Raw genomic sequence first — 16,087 nt, forward strand, 5'->3', positions numbered from 1 at the left:
TATCTTTCCAAACCCTAACTATCTCTCAATCTCTCTCGTTGTAACACTTGTCACAAGGCTATGGATTTGAGAAAGTATGCTCCATGCGATCTCCTCATCTTTGCATCTTGACCATCCATTTGAGCGTCTCCTTGCCTATGAATTAAACTTGCATACCTCCTTCACAAATCATCAACCATACAAGTAGAGTTATAATTCCATTGTGAGAGAAAATTTTCATTCTTTGTAACCTTAAAATGCTAAAATCCTTCTAAATCCTTGAAGTTTGAGCATGAATCTTTGAGCACACATCTCCCATCTTGAACAAAGTCATTCAACAAGGAGTTATTCATTGATTTAAGAAGGTTTGAATACTCTTAGGCATTTGATTTTTATTTTTATCTCTTTTCATTATCTAATGTTATTTTTTTCTGATATGCTTCTTTGTACTAGTTTTATTGCATATATTTTGGCACACCTAGTGGAACTCACTTCACAAGTCATTGTGTTTTCATCATTTTACTTGTAAAACTAACCCTTTAAGATAACATGTTTTTTTTTTGGGTGTGTTTTTACAAGCTCTTTTTTTGTTTTTAGGTTAGAAAAGGAAAGAAGAATCAGTTATGCTTCTACAAATATCTTCGAAACATAAACTTAGAAACTATATTATTTCCATGTTCTTTCTACATTCTCTTTATTACCCATTTATGGGAATGAGATCCATAGCAACATGATTGTTCTCTGGTAAAATATAGTAGTTTATAATTTCCACAAGTAGATATCATAGTGGTTTGCATTTCTACAAGTGTAAAACAAAAGAGTTTACATAAATCATGGATGGATAACATAAATATTTTCATTCTTTGTAGATAGATAATGTGGCAATTTGCATTATTAAAAGTAGATAACATGATAGTTTATAATTTTGTAGGAATAAACTACAACAATTTGTATTTTCATAGGTGGATAACATGATGATTTTTAATTCTACAAGTCTAAATGTTAGCCACCTAGTTTGGGGAGAATGCACAAAATCTTTTTAATTAAAATCAATTTTCACTTCACTTTTGGTGCTTAAAAAGAACATAGGATGTACTCACATCATTTTACAATTGGTTTTGGGATTTTAAAAAAAATTGGTTAAAATTAGAACAAATCAATTAACATTTCATTTGGTGCTTTCAAAATTTGCACAAACTCAATCAAACATTTCATTTGGTGCTCTTATAATTTGAACAAACTTAATAATACATTTCAATTTGGGCATTACAAATGAAAAAAGGTGAATCTCACACTTCAATTGGGCATCTAAAATCAATCACACATTTCCTTTTGGGTCTTAACATTGAACAAACAAACTTCCACACTAGTGTAGGAGAATCCATGGGATACAACTCATAAGAAGTATTTTTCCTTTATAAGTTTTGAATTCAATAAGGTCTATGAGACTATTTCTTTGTCAAGTGTAATCAAATTAAGTCATGTTGTAAGACTAATAAGCCAATTTTACATTGTAAAGTCAATTGGATTCTATTGTTCAACAATGCCTAAGGTAGGTTGATTGATGCACAAGGATTAAGAAAATCCTAATTAATATTTATTAGGGTCATTTATCATGTTTAAAGATGTATTTTAAAGATAAATAAAAATTTGTCAATATGTTTAATGAAATATTGTCATAAAAAGTTGACAATATGTAATTTTGATGTAGAAAGGAAGGTGTATGGTCATGAGGGGTAGATAAAAAGTTAAAGAACTTGGAAATGTATCAAAACATCATGTATTTGTCATGATTTAAAAAATGGAATGATTGGAGAGGTTTGAAAGAGAATAGAAATGAAAATAAGTTTGTCTTTGTAAGTTTTGAAGCTAATTTTATATATATATATATATATATATATATATATATATATATATATATATATATTTCCCAAAATTTTGACCTTTGTTTCTATTTAAACAAACTCATATGAAAATATATATACTTACAAGTTATATATTTAAAAAGGTCCTCAAGTTATCTTTACTTTGGCTTTGGTTTGATGTAATTCAGTAACAATTCTCTTATTTTTGTTTGCATTAAGTTTTACCATTTCATTAGTATTGAGCATATTTTATCGATTGCTCCAAGTTAGATATTTCATTCTAGGATTTAATAGATTCTTTGTTAAAGAAAGAATGATTTCATTGTCTTACAAGTTTGATTTAAACACTATCAGTTATTAAATACCAATTGCAATATTAATTGGGCATGGAATATTGTTAGTTATGTGAATCCAATTTGGTTGATATAGATTGGTTGATTCAGTTAATTATTATTTTTTGGAAATATTTGAGAAGATAGTTGCCTCTTATGAGATATTTCTATACCAGATTGATATGCAAAATTGACTTGTAAAAAGGGAACAATACAGTCAATGATCAAAAAATGCATAGGACACTATAGAGGATGTGGAATGGGTTAGGTAATTGCCATTGGTGAACCCATGAAATTAGAGGGTATTCTTGATAACAAAGTGGTTAGGAAGATAAATAAGGAAACCTATAAAAATTACTTGGTAAAATGGAAAGGTCTTCCATAGGTTGAGGCAATATGGATATTAGAGAATTTTTTAATCAAGAACAGATTCAATTTGCAGGAGCTAGCAACTCAAGGGACTTGAGCTTTCAAGTCGTGAGGAGTGATGTAGGAGCATCATGCATGGTCCTACCACCTCCTTCCAAGTTTTGGTGTTTGGTTAGTAGATAAATTTGTTTTAAGTATTTTAGGCATGTAGGAGTCATTTCATTTCATTTTTTAATCATTTGGTCATGTTTTTGCATTAAAATTACATTAGTTGCTAATCGGTCAACATGAATCAATGTTGGCCAATAGGTAATCAAAGTTGGACTTTTAAGTTGTGATGTTATAAAGTTGAGATTGATATGTTTTGTAGAAAATTGAAGGTGAGAGATGGGGTCATATGTTATTTTGGTTGTACATTGTCAAAAAATGTAATTTTGCGAAAAATGTTACAAAGTTCCAAAATGCAACTTTTGTATTTTTAAAGAAGGTAAGGAGTCATGGTGGATCTTTAGTGTGTAGATTCACATGGAGAGTTTGAAATTAATCTCCCATAATTATTTAAGGATGATGTAAGATATTTTTATGGTTAATAAAGTTGGGCAAAGATTTTGGTGTGAAATTTGATGACTGTGGTAATCGGTAAGTACTAATTCATTTGTAATTTTCAATTTTCATTTAATAATCTTATCTATAAATGCATTGAGGAAAATGAATATGGTATTTAATTCTCTTTGGTTCTATTGGTAGGTGGTGGTAGATGAATTTGAGGGGTTTGACAAATTGTTTATAATCATAGGCCCTGTTCTAGCGTGAAACCTAGGGTTTGATAAAGAATGGCCTATTCCTCTTAATTGCACCATTAAAACTTATAGTATAGATTCTTTATAGGAAGAGGGGTATTCATGTATATTAAAGGATTCCTTTTCCATTTTTCTTTCCACTTAGCATAAATTAGCAAGATGTAATCATTTTGAGGCTAGGCATGAGCATGTGACTAGTATTGTAAATGTAGCAACACATAGAAGCTATAAGGACTAATTTGTCATAATAGATTTAAATAGAAACAAAAAAAAAAAAACCATAGAATATAAACTCAAAGTGCAACGATAATTCTTTTTTCATAGTTAGTCATTGATTACTTAGGGAATATTGTCCATTCAAGACATTTTTGTCACTTAGTCATCATTGCTCTTATGTATTGGGCAATTAAAGGAGATCATTTGAACCCAACCTCTATCCATAAAAGACAGGGAATAATATAATCCATCCACTAGGAATCAATTTTCTAAAGGACATGAAACAATGAATGCTCCAATCAGGGACTTACACTCTTCAGGATCATTTGGGTGCAGAGTAAGTTTCCATAAGTCTATTTGTCCACCTAAGGCTATGACAAACATTATTATCAAGTTATAAGTAATTTCTACACCCTTCTTTTGATTTAAGGCTTGTGGCCATGTGTAGGCTACTAAGAGAATCTTAAAGTCCTATACCCCTCCCTTGACTTTTAGGCATCCAATTGAGTATAGGTACCATCTAAGAATCATTCATTTATTGTGTTACCTTAGAATGTGATGATAATGATTAAATATTAACTATCTATTTCCAAGGTGTCTACATGTTCGAGATATCTCTTCACCTACCAAGTTGCCTACATACCTATATCAATGGGATCAAGACCCTTGAACTTCTTAGTTTTGGTATTTAGTTATAGTTTCTAATTGTTTGATGTAACTATTGTGGAGACATAACCCTTATGGGGATTTTTATCTAACCCTAACAATTCTTCACCATCATGCACCCACTCGGGAAAATCAAGTTACATTTCAGGGTCACCCCTATAAATATCAACAATGCTTGTAAACATGTTATAGTTAAACTATGATTATGGTTTACTTATGACCTCCTTCCCTATCACTTCTCCTATAATGTTACAAGATCTTCTTCTAAGATTTCATAAGGTCTATAGAAGAGCTCCATATCAACTCAAAGTTTGAAAATAAATGATTATTGGTTGGAAAATATCTTATTTTATGTGCAACATGTGATTGGAAGAAGAAAAATATGATGGTTAAACTACTTGAAAGTATTTTCACATTGGTTTGTCTTAAATAGTTTTGGGGGATGTTACTATTCAAATTTTGGCACATGTTTATAAGAGATGAATTATTTATAATAGTAATACATATGAAAATTTTTGTCAACCTTCAGATGACTATTTTAATCAAATTTTTAAAAAAAGAAATAACATATAAAAGAAGTGTCCCCTAGGGTAGAAAATTATCTAAGATGTTTTTGTGGCATGATATCTAAGAATCACATATTCCATAGTCAAACACTTAGAATTAAAGAACAATTCGACTATTTAAAAATTAGATGACAATGCATCGAGTTCCTAGAGGTGGTAATTAAATTTTTTACTTATCCAGATCTATTATTATATCAATATCAAAATTGGGTACTAATATGTTGTGGCTAATTCATTACTCCTAAACAAAATTCTATCCTAAACTATAATTATTTCTATTGCATTATTAACAAGTTAATAAAAATCAAGCCAACTAAACTAAAATGATTAAGTTTTATTTAAGCTTCAACCATTTATAGGTTTATATATATATGAACTTCTCTTTGATCTTACAGGTTTATCCTACTTGTAAGGCCCCATCCCATTAAGGACTTGAAAGAATGTTAGTTTGGTTGAGGATTCTGGGCATGACGTTCGTTATCAAAGCATGGTTCTCAATACTAGGACATAGGCTCATCATGTTTATAGTTTGATAAGAAACAAAAAAAACTATTATTTACATGTAAATTTCTTATTAGTTTCTTTAGTTGTGAAATATGGAATCAAAATTTGCAATTTTAGATCATGTAGCCATTTTTAGAGATCAAAATAAATATGATTTTCTACTTTATTCCAAAATGTTAATAACATAAATATGACATAGATTTGTGGTTAGTTGTTGTCAGACTTTTCTCATTCTATAATAGGAGAGAAATATAAACATTTCAAAACCTACTATTCTAAAGTACATATTGAGTTGTTATTTTGCACGATGCTTTAACAACAAGAATCCTTTTGAACTCCTCTCTTGAAAACATAATCTAGGATCATCTCCAAGGTTTCAGGTGATCTTGCAACCTACTAAAATTTTCTCATTTGAAGATAAATGTGTTTTTTCACAGGGAGGCCCTTGCTAGTTCTAACCAATTTCAGATAAGATGTTTGATTTCCTTGTTGTTTCAAAAAGTGGGCACAAAAGAAATATAGTTTTGGTATTTTCTATTTTATGATGAATGCAATCTAATTAATGCAACTATGTGAATCCCTAATTTAACCAAGTGTTAGAAAAGAAAATAATGAAGATAAGGTAATGAGAGATTAAAGAAAATATCATGAAAGAGAAATTCCTAACAGACATAAACTACAGTAACAATATGTCTGTGAGTTAAATCGTTGAAAAGATCAGGTAGGAAACCAATGAAAATAGGAGCAATGCTTTCTCAAATCCACAGGTGCAATCGTTGATGGGAACTTAGTAAAAGCTGAAATATGTTTCACTTATCATTGAATAGCAAGGCCATAGAAAGTGTTCTCATGCAAGACAAGAAGCTATGTAGGAACAATAGGGTACTCTCTTCTCCAACTTAGTATGTTAGCAGAATTCATCAATATGTGGCAAACACTAGAAATAAAAGATTACACAATAGAATCAACACAACAAAACCATTGGCTCCATTATTATTCATAAACAAGAATTCACAAAAATAACACACTCTAACAAGAATAACTACACTCAAAATGAAAGTACCAATAGCATATATTATTGCATCAAAATAACAACCTAGAATACATGTTACATTCCTGAATTTATAAGAAATCATCTCGTCAATTTGTGTTGAGAGTGAAAGATCACTTAATGCAAACATATGCTTCTAAACTAATAAAACAAATCTAATTATATACAAATCAACTCTTTAAATGGTGCTAAGTAGGACTCCACCTTTGTTTATATCAATTAATGTGCACATGAGCCTTTACATGTCTTAAAATAAAGAAAGGAGTAGATAAGAAGAAGGAAGATGCAAGAGGATTTGAGAGTCACTGGAGGCTCTAAAAATAAAAGCTTAACCTTCTCTAGGTGTTTCTAGGAGTTGAATTATAGTTAGAATGTATTTTCAATGCATGGAAAGCTCTAAATTAGCAATTGACAGCTAACTATTGGCACACTGTTACTTCTTCAGAATTGTCGATGCACCTCTATGAAAAGTGCATCTTGCACACCTTGGTGGTAGGTTCAAAAAATCTAAAATTTTCCCAACTATCATAACTTTTCCCCTTTATACCAAAGAAATCTTTGGATGTTTTCTCTTGAATTTCTCTACAATCTCTATCACTTGGGTAGCATTTGGAAAATACAAAGTGTTATGCTTATCTTTTATTGTCTATTGGTAATTGCTAACCTCCATACAAATATCTGCAAAATCCTCAAGTTTAGTGTCTAGCTCTAATAGTCTCTCTTCAGTCTTGAATGCTTGTCTAATATTTTATTCTAAAAAATCATCTTCAAAGGTTTTTCAAAATTTTTGGACAACTGATTACACTAGAATGAGTTTAGTCTTTGACTCATCTTCAAAAATATCAAGGCAAGCATCACTGTAATACTTCTCAGCTTCCAAAATATGCTCTTGTGTTTGATCTCTCAGCTTCTATATACCCTCATGTAATGTCTCCATTACTTTATTACTAACCACTATCTTATCAATCCAATCCTCTAATTTGTCTAGTTTCTCAACCGAGTACACCTCCATAAGTGTGTGGTACCTTTGACCCTTTATTGCTTGAAGTGCTTGGAGGTCCTTTCCTCAAGTATGTACCTCATCCAATAGCCCAAAATCCTAGTTCAAAATAGACATCAACTTTTTTGAACTAGACTATACATGGTGCAATAGGTTCAAATTAGCCTATATAATTTTTACACCTTTGTCCTCAAAACTGTCATGCCATTTCTGATACACACCCAAAAATGAATCTATTTGTACACTCCCCTTATCTCTCATTTCATATGCCAAAGAAAGATTAATATTTGGATTATCTAGGTCAATGGGGCCCACTACTCCACATAAATATCCTCTCATAATTAAGCTTATTTTGTCTCCTCAAAATTATCAACTCAGACTCATTTTTGTCTATCTATTTCAACACTTCTTTTATGCCTGTAGTGATCAAAACTTTGGTAGTATCTACCATGGGATTTCCCAATAGAACCTTCTTGATCTTGTAATCACTAGGAGTCAAATCCTTGACATCATCATGTGGAGGAGGGATGGCTATATGTCAAGAAAGTCCTAATCCTGGTTCTTCATTACAAAGGCCAATGTTTGTGCATCACTCGTAGGTGGCTCAAGCTTCTTGATGACTTCCACTAGCTCATCCATTCCCTCCTCTGCACTCAAATTTAGCTACCTCTTTTTTCATACCTTGACCTCCCTCTTATTCTTCCATTTGTCTTCCCTAAAGTATCCAACATCCCTCTCATGTTGATATACCATTTTTGGCTTGACTTGGGATTGAGTAGGGAAAGTTGGTATTGTAACTTTTGCACCATTACCCTTAATTGGGTGTGTTGTGGCTTGAAAGGTAACAATCTGTGGAATTTGGTCAAGGTTAAAAGTCTTTTGATCCCTTCCCTCATCAATTGAATTATGTGCCTTGCCCTATGATTTATATCCGCATTCTCATCTTTATCTATTTCAACATTCATGATCAATCAATCATAGATTTTGTCACAGTTGTATAATGGATCCAAGACATCTTGAGTATCTTTCTGAATAACCTTGAGCAAGACCTTTATTTTTAAGGCCTTTTCCACTAGATATAGAGTGATCCTTCAATAATCTCTTATCTAAATATCATAGTCATCTATTGCGTTCATCCAATGATCTTCTATAGCATCTTCATGCACAAATTGCTTCCTTGCCAAATACTGAACTCTATCAATATTATCAAAATAAGGGAAAGGGGAGTTGTAATCTTCCAAGGGATATTGATCTCACTCTGAATCAAAGGTCATAATATTTTATTTCTACTTTAACTCAAATGCACCTATAGTAATAAACCATTCTCATATATTCTTATGTTGTTTTCTCACTCTTTCATAAGTAGATGTGAGTTGTCTAGCAATCTCCAATAAGATAAGCCTATATAATGGATATGTCAAGAGTTTCTTTAGATTCACCACCATACCATCTATGCTTAGGTAAGTGAATATTTTGAACTATATGAAGTAGGTGCCAATCTCTGTGATCCTTGCTACTACCTCTACTGACATTCATTTAGTGGAATCACCCTCTATAAATTGGATGATTCTAAATATAAAAGCATCATTCACATTTGTTACTCCTTGCTCTAATTCAATAGCTTCTTCTTTACAAAGTAATGATATACTACATAGGGCTAGGTGCTGGCATCTTGTATGCTTCCCTTTTGATATAGTCCTGGGTAGTCAGTTGTACTTGCCACCAATAAGTACACCAAATATGATGTCATGTAAAACTTAGGGTCAGCTTTAACTCCTACCAATTGTTCATATAAGTTTTCACTTAGTATTATGGTCCAATCAATTTGCATTTTGGATGTTTAGATGGTCTCAATGAAATGGACCATCGAGATATGAAGATGCCCAACTTCTGGTAGACCCATAATTCTACTCAAATGTACAATGGAATATCTAATATTGACCTTCATATATCCCCTAGTCATGTCTACCTTTCTAGCTCTGCATCCTACTAGTGTTCTATCAATAAAAAATGATGATTGTATGGTATTTGTGCCCTTCTTGTCATTCTCCCTCTACCATATTTCTACTTGATGATAAATTATCTTCACATACTGATTAAGTCTAGGGAGATGGAATACTTTCTCAATATTTCTAGGTCTAAGGTCCAAAACTATCTCCCCCATGACACTTTTAACAACTCTTTCTTTTGATACATTATTTTCTACTAATGCTTTGATAAGTTTTGAGGATTGCACTGATGTAGGATGAGAAGCTGCATTGACCAACCCAAATTGGATAAGTGTAGAGACTATTTTAGACCTCTCTTTAGGCTTATTTTAGAGTATGAGAAATTTGTTCTTGTCTATGTCCCAACTCAGTATCTCTGATCTGTGAATGTCCATGCTGAAAATGTGATTTCTTTGGTGCACCTTGAAACTTAAAAATAATAGGTTTTGGAGCAATCTTTTCAGCAAGTGAGGATGATGAGGAAGCTATTTTATCTACACAAAATAGAAAATAATTAGTCTAAAAAGATAAAAATCAAACCCTAAAAAAACCCTAATTGCCAAAAAATCAAACCCAGAACACCAAAACCTTGAAAAACCACTTAAAATCCTCTCAAAGAGCCCTAGAGTGCAAAATAACACACCTTGCACACCTTGATAGGTGTGCTTAAGGACTCCTAAATGGTCATTTTATGTGTAGTGGCACATGTGAGTATGTGCAAACCTTGATAGGGTGTGCACATGCACATGTGCACTACTATACATCTACATGTGGCAAATGGGGGACTTGAGTTCTTCAAATTTTTTGTGAAAGGGTGTGCACATGTGCACCTTAGTGGGGTATGCATGTGCAAAACCTTGTTTTATCCTTAGGTTACTATGTAAAAGGTCAAAATGGTATGTAGATGTGTACCTTGACAAGGTATACATTTGCACACCATTTCCTTAAGAGTTTTTCCTTAGAGTTTTATGCGAACAAAGGTGTGGACATGTGCACCTTGGATAGGTGTGCATGTGCACACCTTTTAGTGGAATCTAACTTGTGCTTTGTGTGTGTGTGTGTAAGTTTTGCACACCTTCAAAGGTACAAAGGTGCAAGATTAGGGAGCATAAAGAGAACAATAAGGAGAGGGGAGGGGGTCCCGGGCTTTTATAGGCTCGAGATAGTGCACACCCTTTGGAGGTGTGCCCATCTCCAAAGGGAGATAAAAGTGCACTTTTGCATCTACAACACTTGTGGACCTATGGTAGGTGTACATGTGTGTTAGGTGCACTAGTGTGCACTTTAGTATAAAGTTCACTCTTTCTTCTCAAATTCTCTAGTTCTAACACCTAGGTTTCTTAGTTAGAGGACTAGGGCTTGACCCTGACTCTAGGTGGAGTTCCAAAAATGATCCCAGGCCCCGAACTAGGGGTTTGGGGGATAAAAAAATTACTAGGGGGTCCTCATTTCTAGGATAAATGGGGCATACATTGTAAAACTACAACAATACATAACCAACCAATTAAAGCAAACTTTGGGTTCATAATAACATATAAATTTTATAACAAAATTGAGATTTTTATAAACCTATTTGATTATAGGAAAGGAAATTGTGTAGGAAAAAAAGAGAGTGTTTACTTCAAATATTTACATTATTAAAAGAAAAAAAACTAATAGTGTATTCAGTTGCATTTTATTTGTATATTAAAAGTAAGTAAATATGCTTAGGGAAGTGGAATTATAACCTATTTCAACTACAAGTGAAACAAACCCTATTAAATAGCATGTACATGGAGATGAATATATTGTCATAAAATACTCTTAAAATAGTTCATACTTCTACATGAAAAATAAACCTAAATATCATGATGGTTACTTCATAAAATGCAAATATTTTTTTGAAAAAAATGGGTAAAAACTTTACTAAAGATCAAAAAGCACCATTACAAAGAGATCAAGGACCTAAGGTCCCAAGGAGAAACAAAAGCACAACCCCAAAGAGAGATAAAATATCCAACACCATCATCTATCACCATTCTCAACCCTATCCTCATCAAGAATATTCCTTAAGTCAAGATGGAGCTCCTAAGGAACCAACTCCCACTCCTCAATTCTCCATCCCTCAGCATGCTCAGAAGCCTATTTTGCCAAACAATCAGCTACCCTATTCCACTCCCTTGGAATATGGACAAAAGTCACCCTTTCCATCAAAGAACTAATCCAATAAATTAGTTGCACAATCATAGCCAACTGCCAATTAACACCAGCCACTTTTGATTCAATAAGAAGGTTGATCAAAACCTAAGAATCAGATTCACAAACTATTCTTCTCCACCCTAAAGCATGAGCTTTCTCAAGAGTGGCAAGAATAGCCAACCTTTCCACCAAGTTAATGGTTTGAATCCCATCATAGATCAAAAAAATAAAGACCACTGAGCCTAGAGAATCTCTACCAATCCCACCAATACCAGCCAGACCCAGATTACCCCTTGAAGATCCATCAATATTGATCTTCAAGACACCATAGGGTGGAAGCTACCATTTTCCAACCCTGTAAATTTTTTTCTTTCCAAAATGCCTTCTCTTAGCCTTGGTTAAGGCCAAAGAAGACCCCAAAGTCCCCAATCTCTCCACCAACTTTGTATGTTGTTTCCCCACAGGTAATTCCACTTCACACTTAGCCATCACTGTCTCTTGAACCATGCCCAATAACCTCTATCAAATTTGTTGCACTAGTCTCTATTCTCCATGAAAAATCCTTCTATTATGCTCTACCCAAATCTACCATAGGCCCCAAAAACCTCACCTACTATAGAAAGGGAGCCACAAAAGGGGGCTGACTCATCCTCTGCCAAAACTCAATCAATGATGAAGCATGGACACAAGGAGTTGTCCAAACACCTCACCAAAAATGCCAAAGTTGTAGGGTGAAAGAGCAACGGAAGAACAAATGGGTAGAGTCCTCCTCATTAGCCCCACACATAACACAAATAGAAGGGCCATGGAATCTTTTCTTTTGAATATTATCCCAAGTCAAACACTTATTCCAAGCCAACACCCAAATAAAATAGTTACATTTTGGCCAAGATAGCTTGTTCGAGACCATCTTCCACCACTAGACTTTAGGTAGAACCATCTTATGAGACATCAGCTTGCTTTACCTAGAGGCTACTGTATAGGTCCCCATAGGATTTTGAGACTAGGAAAACACATCTTCCTCTTAGAGAGAGCAACATCTTCTACTAGAGAGGATATTTTGCAACATAACACACTCCTCCTATAGACCAGCAACTGTCCATTCATTTGGACTTCCATTTAGCCATTTCCATTTGACCATAGGGGGAAAAGGACTTAACGTCACTCACTTGTGACCAACTAGCCTCTAGAAACTACTATCAAAGAATCACCAGGTTAGGAAACTAAGAAGTGATTGGGGGATATCCATCCCAAGAATCCAACTAGAATTGGGCCTCTGCCTCTCTCTTGCAGATCCAAAATAATCCATCCTTAATAAGCTTAGCCCCTTTCTTATGCATATCCCAAATCATAGATCCCTTCCCCACAAGTGGATACCTAGAAATATCAAGATGAGGGATCCCCATGAGGTACTTCTGAGAAAGAACCTTTGCCCAACTCTTATCCTGCTCATTACACCACTACCAGTAAAGTTTAGCAGCCAACTCCCCGATCAAAGCCAACTACCTCAAGCCTAGTCCCCCATATTGTTTTGGATTTCACACCACTTCCCATCTAACCAAACTCCATTTGGAGGTCTCCAAGTAGCCAACCCATAAAAATTGGTGCACCATAGAATCTACAACCTTAAGAAAGCCCATAGGAGCAACCTGGAGCATGCATCTATAAATGGGCAAAGCTTGCAAAGTTAACTTAATCAATTGGACACAACACGTAAAGGATAACCTACGATGAGTCTAGTGATTAAATTTCACCTAAAATTTGTCCAAAATAATCTACTAAGACTCCTTGGGAAGCCTACTCACTGAGATGGGAATGCCAAGATACATTAATGGAAGATTCCCAATTTGAAATCTCAAAGTGTGAGCAATCCTTTGCTGAATAGGACCCAGAGTATTGAAGAGTAGAATGAAGAGTTTCCTTCATTAATCTATTGACCTAAAGCAACTAGGTACACATCCAAGATCCTTTGAATATTAGATGCCTCCTTCATTATAGCCATCCCCATCAAAGCAGTATCATCTACAAATTGCAAGTGAGTCTACGGGTGTAAGGCTCCACCCCACCTCCAGCCTAGAATAAAACCAGACTCCACATTCTATTTAATCCATATCTTAAAGTCTTCAACCAAAAGAATAAACAAATAAGGGTAGAGAGTGTCTCCTTGATGAAGCCCCCTTGAAGCCCCAAAAAGCTCAGAATGACTCCCATTAATAAGCATCAAGAAAGAAAATGAAGTAACACAACTCCAAACCCATTGAATCCATTCTTCTACAAAGCCAAAAGCACTAAGAACCCCCCGAAGGAAGGACCACCTAACTCTGTCATAAGCCTTGGCCATTTCCAATTTGGTAAACATCACTTTTTCTTTTGATTTAGCCATAGAATGGATGACCTTAGTTGCAATGACAATCCCATCCAGAATTTGCCTACTAGCTACAAAACCACTTTGCTCCTCAAAGATCGAATCTACAAGCCCCTTCTTCAACCTATCTACAATAAGTTTAGAAATAATTTTGTAGATAACATTGCATAAAGAGATGAGCTAAAATTGGTTCAGCCTATCAGCCCCTTCATTCTTGGGGATAAGAGCAAGAAAAGTAGCATTTAGAGCCCTTAACATCTACTTACTATGTTGAGACTCATGAACCACAGCCAGGAGATCAAATTTGATGATATCCCAAAAATCTTGAAAAAACTCAATTGGGAAAGCATCTGGACTTGGTGCCTTCCCCTTCTTTGTATTAAACACAATCCTTTCAAGCTCTTCAAGTGAGATATCTCTCATGAGTTATTGATTTATATCTCTAGAAACAAGAGTAGGGATACAAGAAAGAATTTATGCTTCCTCAGGAGACCCCCCTTGCAAGTCCTCTTGAAAGAGAGACTCAAAGTATTGCACTACCTCACTAGAAATTTCTAGGAAGGAAGAAAGATGGTCTCCCCTATCATTCACTAGTCTAGAGATAGAATTGCCATGGCACCTAGCTTTCACAATTTTGAAGAAAAAAGAAATATTTTTGTCCCCTTCCTAGAGCTACTCAATCTAAGCCTTTTGTTTCTGATACATTTCCTCCTACAGTTCCCATTCTTCTAGCATTTTCATAACCTGAGCCTCATCCTGAAGCAATTTAGCAGTGATCCCATCCTCCCTTATCCTCCTTGTAATGTCATCTAGATCTACCTGAACCAATGCCTTTGAATGGAAGACATTCCCAAAGTACATACGATTCCACCATTTGAGCTCAAATTTAACATATTGAAGAAGCTTAGCAGAAACATACATTGATGTGCCATAGGCTAGTCTCCCCTTCCTCCATCAATTAGAGACCAAATCATTCAAAGATGGGTCCCATAACCACATGAGTTAGAACCCAAAAGGAGGCTTACAAAGCACCCTATTTGAATCTAAAGTCAACTTGATAGGCCAATGGTCCAATCCTCTCCAATCCAAAATCTCAAATAAAGATGACCACATCCCTCCAACCTAGTAACAAGAAACCAAAAACCGATCTAATCTTTCTGCAATACAAAATTCACCAATCCAATAATTGTTCCAAGTGAATTGGCCATTTTTAGGTTTGATATCAACTAGATTTACGGTATTGATGTTGTCTTAGAGTAGCCTTGCAAAGGGCTCCAACCTTCCAATACCACCTTGCTTCTCGACTAGCTCACAATTCCCTAGCCAAAATTCAAGGATGGAGAGGCAACATGCTACAGACCAATCTGATGTGGGACCACAAACCTTGTTTACCCTAGAAGTTAGTAGGAGCATAAATATTGGAAAATAATATGACATCCCCTATCTCAAGGCTGGTAGCAACCATAGACATGGAGGATTTAGAGGAAATCCACCAAAGAGGTTGGATTCTTCGAGGATTCCATAAGCACACTAGACGTCCAAAAGCTCCATGAGCTCCAATGCATTGACAATCCCCATTTCTCCACACCTTAGGCATCAAATCTTGCATACTCTCAATAGATAGCTTGGTTTCCTATAAGAAGACAACATCAAGACCTTTCCTTCTAACTAACTCATGAACTACTTTTTGTCTAGGGCTGTTGTTCAAGCCCCTTACATTCCATGACAAAACAATCATTTCAAGGGGCATGAAAAAATAGAATCCAGAGCCTTAACTACCCTTGACTCAACCAAATTCTCACCTGCTAGTTTAATATTTTTCATATCCTTTTTTCTTCTAGGTTTAACAAATTTATCTGCCCCACCCTTCTTAATATCTTTATGAAAAATGACTAATTTGGGAGGAGGCTTAGTCTTTGCTACCGAGTCCAAACCAATTTTCTACACAATAGATGAAGAATCTACCCCTACTATGGAAATAATGGCCAAGGGTTCCTACATCTCAAATATTGCCCTTTGCTAATCCACTTCCAATTGTCGACAATCATCCCCTTATGGGTCCATAGAACCATCAAAAGTAGGATCCTCCTGAGTTGATCCCACAAGCCCCTGATCTAAGTTGATCAATCCTGGGTTCACCTCCTATTGGCTGAGCTCATCCAAAACCTAAAATTTTTTCAAGGTGCCCTCATCATGTCTTTCTTTAAA

The sequence above is a fragment of the Cupressus sempervirens genome, chromosome 4, assembly GCF_028749045.1.
Source record: "Cupressus sempervirens isolate cs-2001-9-10 chromosome 4, ASM2874904v1, whole genome shotgun sequence".
Classification (NCBI taxonomy): Eukaryota; Viridiplantae; Streptophyta; class Pinopsida; order Cupressales; family Cupressaceae; genus Cupressus; species Cupressus sempervirens.